Raw genomic sequence first — 11,081 nt, 5'->3', positions numbered from 1 at the left:
CCCTTCCCCCACTCCCCTTCTCCCTCCCCCTCCCCTCCTCTCCCCCTCCCCCTTTTCTGGTGGCTGGCCAGTAGGGAGTCCGAACCCTTGACCTTGGTGTCATTTCTTCTAGTTGGGTGACTCACGCAGATGAAGGTAGAAATGGTAAGCTGGCGTTTTCTCAGCCCTGCCCTGCTCTGCCCGGGGGTAGAGGAATTCTCAGTTGGTGGATGGGCTGCTTTTGTCTCTTTACCGTCTTGTGGTTTGGCGTTTTCTGGGTGTCTGCATCAGTAATTGAAGTTATGGCGGTGGCACTCACAGTGAGGTGGCTGCTGACTGTGGGTCTCATCTCTGATTTTCCTTATCCTCTTCCTTACCGACCTCTCTAAAAGGAGGGCACCTGCGGAATGGTGGTCTGTGACCCGGGTGCATACTCTGTCTCAGCCCTGTGCCCTGCTCCCTGGCTGTCAGCGCCCTCCAGCACCAATTCCTGCACAGGAGGGTTGGCATACTGTGATGCGTTGGGACACTCGGGCCTCCGCAGGTGGTAGGTGAGAACCTTCCCTGCCGCAGGGGCAGTGTTGTTGGGCCTGGCCTGATCCCTCCTTCCTTTTCCCCACTCTGGCTCTCCGGTAATTCTGCTGATAGTTGCGAGGTGGAACCCAGTGAGGTGGATAGCGTCTATGATGGTTACTGTCTGCTGTGTATTTACTGCCTTGGACTGGAGCCCACCAGGGCCTGTCACATTTGCTGCCTCTTTCTCCTTCAACAGCATCAAACTCCACGGTCACTCCATCTCCTACACTGTGGCGAAGGTACTTCATGGGGTTACTCTTCTTTATGGCAGTCTGGTGTATAAATACGTTTTCCTGGATGTTATTCCTAGTGATGAAGCCATATCTGTTTCTAACATTGAACCATTTAACTGTTCCCAAAACCTTCTTTGCAATGATCTTCTTGTCCCCATTGGCAGGTGCCACTGATGTGAGACTGCCTGGGACCTCTGTTCCTTGCGCCACTGCAGGTAGGGCTGGGTGTGGTGTCCCCAGTGCTCCGAAATTAAAATTCAACTGGGTTATCTGTATTTCTGTTTGTCAAATATGGCAACCCTATTTAGACATCATTACTCTAAAAAACATGTTAAGCTTAAAATATAAAATACAGTAGGTGTATTAGTTTCCTGTTGTTGCTATAACAAATTGCCACAAACTTAGGGACTTAAAACAACACAAATAAATTATCTTAAAGCTCTGAAGATAAGAAGTCTGAAATGGGTTTCAGTGGGCTAAAATTAAGGTGTTCCCAGGCATGCATATCTTCTGAAGGCTCTAAAGGGAATCCATTCCCTTGTCTTTTCCAGCTTCTAGAAGCTTCCTGCATTCCTTGGCTTGAAGCTCCTTCCTCTATCTTCAAAGCCATGAGCTTTGCAGCTTCCCATATCTCTCTGTTTTTGACCCATCTCCCTCCCTCATAAGAACCCTGTGATTACAGTGAACCCACCTGGATTATACAGGATAATCCCATCTCAAGATCCATAGTTTAATCCCATCTGCAAAATTCCTTTTGCCACGTAAAAGAACGTATTCACAGGCTCCGGAGATTAGGACATGAGCATCTTTGCAGGGCCATTGTTCCGCCTACCACAGCAGCTTTCTAAAAATACTAGACTCATGGACGTCAAGTCTATATGATTGACTAACTTTTGCTATCCTGCGTGACATGTCACCTTCAATTTTTTCATCAGTGTTGTCTGCCAGGCTAAAGGCAGGATTCTGTAAAGTAGCTGGTCTACCAACACTGTAGGAACATATTTCAAATCCTGCTGGGCTGGGTGTGAGGGGGTCCTACTCTCCTAGGGTACAAGATTGTCCTGAGTTGGGCAATGAAAGGGGTGGGAGGGGGGATGAGGCTGATAGAGAGCACATTATTCCAAAGATGTCCTGAAGCTTGCTCTAAGATGCTGCCACAGCTCTGTGATGTGTCTGGAAGGAATTTCCAAGAATCGTTCTTTTATTTTTACTTAACCTTTTCTTCAAAGAAGCAGCATCGAGGAAGAATGTGGACAATGTAATTGAACGGCTGAGTCAGAATGGCATCAAGGTGACTGATGAATTTGTTCCTTCCAAACAACTGGACAGTTTCTCCAGTTGGTTGAAAATACATCAAACTAATTGTGTCAGATAGAAAAAGAAAAAAACACTCACTTTTACTTTTTAGTTGATTATGACTATATAAAAGTTCTATTAACTACCTATCATATCCTAGGTCCTACACCAGATAATTTCACCTCCATTATTTTCTTTACTCCTCATAACAATCTTTAAATTGGTATTATATTCAGCATTTTACACCAGCAGAAACTGAGGAGCAGAGAGATTACCTTTCCTGTCCAAGGTGCAGCAGCTTCATGTCAGAATCAGAACTGAGACACTGGTTTGTCTTGACTCCAAGACACTTTCATCCTTTGGATCATGTTTCCAGGATGTTGTCACACATTGCTTTAACAGCTGTAAAAAAAAAAAAAATGTTAAAAGGCCAATTAGAGAAATTTTAATTGTTTTTTTGTTTCTCCATGGGGGCGAGTCCCATGGTCATGTATAAATTCCCTTCAGCTGCACAAAAACAGCCAGACAGTGGTTACTTAACCAGGATTATTATGTCTCCCTTTAGAGAAACACAGCTACCTTGTTTTCCATTCTCTTGTAGCCCACCCCCTCCTTCTGCCATGTAGCTTATTTGTTACACAAAAAGATCAGACTAAGGAACATGTGTACATTCTTAATGTTGAGGCATAACTTGGCTTTCTCCAGAGGAGACATAGATTTCTGACCCTCCTCAATGTTCCTCTTTTGTTCTTTGTCCAGTGAAGTCCAAGGGCGTTTCTCCTTTTTTCCACCAGGATCTCACTGTCCTGTGGCATTTAGGGATTGGAAACCCCAAGCACTGGCGAGCCAGTCAGAGGCGTCGGCCAGTGGTCAGACCCAACCCAATGACATAAGCCGAGACAATCTCTCTATGCCAGATTTGGTTTCTTTACCACGCTCTGCTGCAAATATGTTTTTCTGAACACACCCCGATGCCAAAGGTTCTCATCTTCTCTGGGCTCCCCAACATCCGCTTTGTTAAATAACAAGCTATGACAGAACAAACCCAGTCTCGATTACCAGCAGGACTCCTACTTGTAAATTCCTCCTTATAACAGAATATTGCGACAAGGCGTTTCAGAATTATCCTCCAACATTTTGTTGGTAAAGGTTTTTGAAACCATTTGTTTCCATTGAATAATCTAGAGAAAGGGAAATAGGTACAGTGTTCCTCTACTTTGGCAAAGGTAAGGATCTTTTACGTTTCAGAATTATCCTCCAACATTTTGTTGGTAAAGGTTTTTGAAACCATTTGTTTCCATTGAACAATCTAGAGAAAGGGAAATAGGTACAGTGTTCCTCTACTTTGGCAAAGGTAAGGATCTTTTAGCAGCAAATGACTTAACAGAAATACATGGAGTATTTTAAAAGCACACTTGGTGATTTCCATTCTTGGGTTTGAGCTGTCTTTGATATGTAACTGCATGACTTGCTGGTAGGGAAAGACTGCAGACTTGCAATTTAAGCATCTTTTTTTTTCCCCTCCTTTTTTTTTTTTAACACTTTTTATTATTATTATTATTTTTACATTCTAAGATGCTGTTGTGGAACAGTTGGGAGGGATGGGGAGGAGGGAAATGGGGAGAGGTTAGGGTGAGAGGAAGAGGAAAGAGGAAGTGGGGGCATGGTCAAGGTCCACGGCACCCCCTCATTCTGGCAGGGGAGCCCAGGGGGCTTCTGGCAGGAGCTCAGTGGCTCACTGGAGGCACATATTGGGGGTGTGTGGTTGAGGACCTCAGCCCTCCACTACACCGGCTCAGGAACCTGGGGTGCTTCCTGCGGTGGCCTGGTGGTCCTCTCTGGGTTACATGTGCATGTCGCAGGGGCATGGCTGAGGCCTTCAGCACCCCCAGCCCCAGCTCAGGAGCCAGGGTTAAGCATCTTGTTGACATGGAAAGAAACACAAGGACAAGTCAGTCAAACATGGGTTTCAGTTCTATCTCCATCACTTACGAGCAGTGCCACTCTAGATAAACTATCTAGCTTCTCAGACAATTAGCTTCCTCAGTCGTAATATGGCTTGATAGTACTCTTTTCAGGATGCTACTATGAGAATTAAATAAAATAATGTATATGAAGTACCCAGTTCAGAAGTGCTCAATAAGTGGTGGCTACTATCATTTCTTTCTATTTTCGCCTTAGCACCTTAAACATAGCTCCTTCAATCAATTTTCAAGGAAAGGAAAGAAGGAAGAGAAAAAATGCCTAAAGTCACAGAAAGTTTTTTCATTTCTTCAAAGTGCCTTTTCTCCTTCCCAAGCAATCGTTGAACTCTGCACTTGCTCCCCTCTGTTTTGCACGTGCTAATCCTGTTTGCCATTGCTATCCACCAAATTTTTATCTCCTGATTATAATAAATCAACACTCACTGAACTTCTTCCGTGTACCAGTCACTCAGCTAGGTATTGTGGAGAATATAAAAATAAGCAGGACAAAGATCCTTTCTCTAAATTACTTACCGCTTATTGTTCAACAGAAGATATAAGACATAAAACTGTAATATAAGGGAGAAAAAAACCCCATGTAATAAAAGAGTTACTAAAGTGCTTTGAGAGAAAGACAGGGAAGGGTTTCATATAGGTGGCAGGATTTGTGCTGGTCTTGAGTGGGATTTGAATTTGCCGAAAAGGAGCCTAATGATATACATAAGCAATTGGATGTTGGATGCAAAGAGTAATAAAAATTGTCATCATAACTACTATTAATGGAGAGCACCTTTTATATGTCAGGTGCTATTCTATGGAGATTAAATTATTATAGGCTCAAAGTGTCTTTGTTTAAGTCTTGATTATAATCAATATGAGCCCAGGGCTGGCTGGTAGCTCAGCTGGTTAAAGTGTGGTTCTGATAACACCAAGGTCCAGGGTTAGATCCCTGTACCAGCCAGCCACTAAAAGAAAAAAAAAAAAAAAATCAATATGAGCCCAGAGGGCACAAGCCCAACAGTGGGAATCTTAAGAGTGTTAGAACATTTGAGTTGTTGACACAGTGCTTTGAGAATACAAAAAAGGTAACCTTAACTTCTTTTAAAAATAATAAGGGCCGGCCCGGTAGCGCACTCGGTAGAGTGCAGCGCTTGCGAGCACAGCGGCGCTCCCGTCAAGGGTTCGGATCCTATGTAGAAACCGGTCTGCTCACTGGTTGAGCGTGGTGCGGGCGTGACGCCGAGGGTTGTGATCCCGTTGCCGGTCGCGGTGCGGGCGCAACACCGAGGGTTGCGATCCCGTTACCGGTCACGAAAAAAGACAAAAAGGAAAAAAAAATAATAATAATAAATATAAGAAAGAAAACTGAAGAATATTTATCAGTCAGGTAGTTGAAAGATTTTAAATGTATCAACACAAGACCGGAAGGGATGAAGACCATTCTTATCAAATCTATACCTAGCCTGCATCTTGTCATCATAAAATTGTGTGGTTCATTTTATAAGAAGCTCCCCGTGGGAATCATCTACTCTTACTATAATAATCCTTAACTTTAAGTCTATGATACTTAATTTAATTAGGAAATTATATTTATATATGTTAGAGAAGACTAAATATACCTCATCAATCTTATAATAATTGATTTCATAATTAATTCGAGCTGTGTCAAGGACTGTCGTTCTCTTGGGGTTAGAAAAAACACCTATTTCCTTCTTATAAAACTATGCAAGTAAAAACTAAATGTTGGTTATATTAGATTTATCTTTAATAGATAATGTAGGATCTTGGCTTTTCACTGATATGTGATTTTGGTACTATATTATGCCCATTTTGAGGACAAGGAAACTAAGATTTAAAGAGGTTCAATGTGGAAGGCATAAAAACACGCCTTTCACAACTCCAATTAACTCCAGCTTTGCTCTAAAAACTTCTTGTTCATTTATTGCACCAAAGCCGAGGTCCTTAGTGGCTGCTCCCAGCCAACAGCTGAGCACAGCAGGGATGCTAAGGCAGACCATTCCTGGTTCACATTGGACTCCTCTGACAGCCGACCTTGGCTTGAGAATGCCCGATGGCCTCACTGAACGTCCTTATATTGCCCACCCATCACTTCCTTCTCTCCCTCTATCCAGTCATTCGGGGTCTGGCTTGCATTGTGATCTAATGGCTCTTCCAGCCTTTTTGAGCTCACCCCTATTTTCTCTCACAGGCATTGACCTTTACATAATCCTTGCTCATTTAACCATGTGTTGGTATCTGCAAGAAGCCAAAAAGGGAGACCCAGACTAACATGTCCCATGACTTGCCCAAGGTCACAGTGATAAAGTGGCAAAGCTAGGATTCATGTCCAAGTTTGCATCATATAGGAGAGTGGTACTGGGGGGAAAAGATTGGAACAGTGGTTGCTAATAACAAAAATTCTATCTAGATCTCCTTGTGAAGAACTTGTTTGGATTGCGGTCAGTAATTCCCAAAGGATCTTGTTTTAGAGATAGGATAGTAAAACACCACTTTGGGTTTTCAGTCTGTATGAGTCCCCTTTTGGAAGGTACCTGTTTGGTATTCTTAAATCTTCTCATACAATTTAGCTAACACTTTTGTTGACAAGCAAGTATGAGCAGAAACCTACCGTAACTGATTAGAGAATTGACATTTGGGGTTGAGAATTCTAAAACCCAGAAAGGAAATGTCTTAAAGAAAGGGGGAGGGATTATTCACTTCACTCTTGTGCCTCAAAGTAGCCCCAAGGGGATAGAACTGACTTCTGTGAAGCACTAAGGGTTTATGAGCTAGCAGTTCTACTGTTAAGTCTTCCTCCCTAAAAGGGGCTTGGAGTCTAAAAAATGGAGTTTAAGAGCCCAAGTTATAATCAAATTACGATGCATGTAAATTACCGTGAGAATCACAAGACTGGAGCCAGCCCACTTTAGGCAAGGACGTGAAGTCAGTGAAATTGCCCTGAAGAGTGCTCTACCTGCCTTTCCCGCATTCCTTCTAATTGGGGATGATTAGACCGGCCTGCATTCAGACTGCATTTCTGCCCTTATTAGCTGTGTGACCCTGAGAAATCTACTAAATCTTGCTGAATCTCAGCTCCTTCTATCCCCCTAGATAAAATGGGTAATTGTGAAGATTAAAAGAAATAAGGCAGAAAAGAGAAAAAAGGAAATGCTCTTGTCCACCCACCTCTTTTCCCCCTTTCTCTGCCTTGCTCGCTCCAGCCCACACTGGTCTCCCCACTCTTCCTCCAATTGCTCAGCCAGCCCATTGGTGCGTCAGGGCCTTTGCACACGCCTATTATGTATTAGGCCTCATGGCTAGCTTAACATCAGCACAGCCAGGTTAAGCAGCTTTCCCCCTTCTCCCCCCACCCTTTCCCTTTTCTGCTCCTGGAACTGAGATTCCTCTCCTGGGAAGGGGTAAACATTACTATTATCATCAAAGGAACATCTTGTGGGTTGTGTCTAGCAGGCTTTGGGCTGGAATGCTTTGTACTGAGATAGTGGCTAATTGGGAGCCTATGACTTAACCTACCAGATGTTTTTGGACCACAAGGGCTGTGTTACCTTGCATGCCACTGATTTCAAAATTGCCCATTACTCTGTCAGAACCCTCCCTAAAAGTTTTATAAACCCCGTGCTTTCCTAGGTTCACGAGAACTGATCTGGTTCAGTTTCCCCTCCACATTAGTGGAATAAACCTTTTGGCTGAAATGGCTCCTGGCTCGGGTCTCTCTCTTTTCTTCGTCTCACCAAACCTAACATTATGTTGCTTGGAATATTCTTCCCCATATCTTTGCCTGACTCCCTCTTTCTCACCATTTAGGTCCTGTTGAAATTTCTCCTCGGAGTGGCCTTCTCGAACTTTCCTATGTAAAAAAAGAAATAATTCACCCTATGTAAAAAAAGAAGTAATTCACCCTTCACTATCTATCTTTCTTGCCTAATTTCATTTTCTTCATAGCCCTCATAATAAAAAGAAATTATATAATTTATATGTTTATTGTCTGACTAGCTCTCCCACTAGCTGAAAGCTCCAGGAGACTGGAGTTTTTGTGTTTTTTTCATGACTGAATTCCCATGGTGTAGGAGAGCACCTGGCATATGGTAGAGGGCCATTAAATATTTTTGCATGAATGAACAAATGAATGAATAAAATTAATATGCTTAGCTCAAAGTAGATCTTGTGGGAATATTAGTTTCTTTCCTTTCTAGTGTCCCATTAAAGCCTATCAACAGTTTTTATTTCAACAGTTTCCCAGAATATGTGCATTTAAAAGAGGATGTCTGAAGAGATAACGTCATAGCCCAGTAGAATGACTATCAAACTCTGGCAGTTCAAAGCCTACGTCTCATATCTAATTTTTGAGCAGGGGCATTTACCCTTGTCCGCACACACCAGCTCACTGCTTAGGTCTGTCAGCACCAAATGTGATAAAAGATGACATTGTTGAATTTCAACTGATTCTGGAAAAGAGTGAAGGTTAAGAAATCCTCCCACTCTGTGTATTCTGGAAAATTGCTTACTGCAGTAACCACCTTTCCTTACTGGACTTAGATAAGCAGGGATGATTTCCTTCTTTACTTATAACAAGGCCAGACACAGATTTTCCAAATTCCCATACTTTTCCTCATAAATAATTAGTGAAGCTGCTTGTCTCCACCAATCAATGGGACCTAAATGCTTGTTAACCACACTTTGGTTTACTTTCTCTCCTTCTTCCACGTCCCTGAACTTTGCCTCATTCAGCCTAGCAAGCAGCAGCCCCTCCTGAGACTAAGCCAGCCGTAGAGCAGAACATTCTGTGATCTGCTGTCTGACATGCTACCCTTTCCTCCGACTCCCCACACCCAGTTCTTTCTAGCCTTGTTCATGACTCTCTGTAAAAGAAACACCCCTTTTGTCTAACTCTCAAGACCTTATGGCCATAGCACTTCTTGCTATGTCCCCTCCCTTTATAGTAATAGTCTCTTCCCCCTTCCCCCTTGCAATAATAGTGTTGGCATAAAGTCTGCCCGTACTAAGACTAGATTTCTTTGCATTTAACAAAGAACAGAAATATTGCTTTTTGATGGCTCATATGCAGAAGGGCTCTTTGGATTTTACCTTTCGAGTATGTTTGCTATTTCACCGTCATTGCCATTTCTTCTTATAACCAGTTGCCGTCTATCTGCTCTCGCCTGGATTACATCTGGATGACCGCAGTGACATGCTCATCAACCTCATGTTTGTTTTTGCCCCACTGTAGTCTCCATACTGCAGCCAAAATGATTGTCCTAAAAAGCAAATCTGAGCAGGTCAGTGCACCCTGTTCAACACTTGGGTGGCAATATAAATTTTTGCAAGTATAATTTAGACTTTTTCTCTTAGTATTTTTCCTTTTCCTTTTTTCCATTTGAATAGGGAGCCAGCTCTTGAGTTCCTTGCCTCAGGGGAGGTTTGTGACAGGGCTCCCTGTATTTTTGTTTTTATTTTCTCAAAAGTCCCATAGAAGAAATTCTGTGAGGTATTCTGGCAGCTTTGCCAATGGAGGGAATGTTTATGAGGGAAACTTGGCTAGGAATTTTTCCCCCTGGATGAAATAAGGTGCAATAAAAGGCTCTGGGAGAGGTGGCAGAGTTCTGGGGGGATTCTAAAATCCCCAGGGGATTTTAGCTGAGCTCCATAGCAGAGAGCTGCTGTCAAGGGCTTGGGCCACATGAACACCTGTGCAAAGCCAGGCTGGTGAGCCACACGGCATTGCCATCAAGAGCAAAATGGTGCCCTGCAAAGAGTATGTAGGTTTGCAGTCAGAAAGACTTGGGTTACAGTCCAGTTCTTCCACTTAGCTCTAAAATAGTTATTTTACCTCTTTGAGCTTCAACTTTCTCACATGCAATTAGAGATAATGATAAAAAAATAAAATTTGTTCTAAGAAAATTATAAGAAAAATGCACAACTGGGCACTTGGCATAGACTAGGCACTCAATAAACATGAATTTCATGTCCTCTATACAAAACTTTGGTTTAAATAAATGTGAACACTGCTGTGTCATGTTGGGCATGTCAGAGGAACGTCCTATGGGTACAGATCTTTCTCAGGTCAAATCTAAGTAGAGATAAACTTCTACTTAGATTGCAGCTATTTGTGAACAATTTTGTATTCAACCTCCCAAGGGGAAACTACGCACCCACTGATTAAATGAACCCACAAGGACACCAACAACATGTTTTACCTCTTCTTGATGTGGAATCTTCTACAATATCATTTCTCTTGGTTTTTCTTACAAACAATTATCTTTGAGATTGGATGCCCATTCATTTCAGGCCTTTATTATTCTCTGAGTCCTCAAATTTTTAATGCCTTTTAGACATTCAGGCATGAGTTTTGATTAATGCTTTAGCATTATTTATGCAATATGTTTTCTTTTTATTATGATTTCAATTGGAAGGCTGCTCTGTTTGTTTGTCATGCAAACATGGACTTGCTGCACTTACATTTCCATTGGCCAAATATAGCAATGCCTTGTATTTTCATGGTTAGCATTCTGGTATTTAGTAATCCACTCATCTGAATCTTCCTGTGCTATATAGTGATTTATTTTATTTTTAAGAATTCATGTTCCATCAATAAAGGTTTTCAATGTATAACAAAAAACACTGATTTATTTAGACTCATACATTGTGCATAAATTTGTATGCTTGTACTCTGAAAATAACAAACTCAATACTTTGATCAGATTCCAAAGCAATTATAGCTAGCTGATAGGGTCAAATATCTAGAGTATTTCAACTTGGAGTATACAGAAGGCAACTATGTCATCAACCTAATTAAATTATGATAATTCACACAAATATGGCAGATTTCAATGTATATGATGAGATTTAGCAGAGTTTCTCCTTGGCTATTCATAGGTCCCTTACACATTTATGTATAGATTACTAAAAAGTATGATACCTTAAATAGTCACATATTAAATGATTAACAGTATATTTTGACCTGTCACGTGATTTTCTGAAAACTGATATTATAAATTGAATATAATAAGAATAA

At 41.8% G+C, this 11,081-nt stretch overlaps 1 pseudogene; it reads right to left on the bottom strand.

Moving 5' to 3' along the window:
* Positions 1-2,388, bottom strand: part of LOC103590580 — an 8,591-nt pseudogene extending 6,203 nt beyond the window's left edge.
* Positions 2,389-11,081: the final 8,693 nt, after the last annotated feature.

This window comes from Galeopterus variegatus, unplaced genomic scaffold, assembly GCF_000696425.1.
Source record: "Galeopterus variegatus unplaced genomic scaffold, G_variegatus-3.0.2 Scaffold841, whole genome shotgun sequence".
Classification (NCBI taxonomy): domain Eukaryota; kingdom Metazoa; phylum Chordata; class Mammalia; order Dermoptera; family Cynocephalidae; genus Galeopterus; species Galeopterus variegatus.
This window is presented reverse-complemented; position numbering and strand designations above follow the sequence as displayed.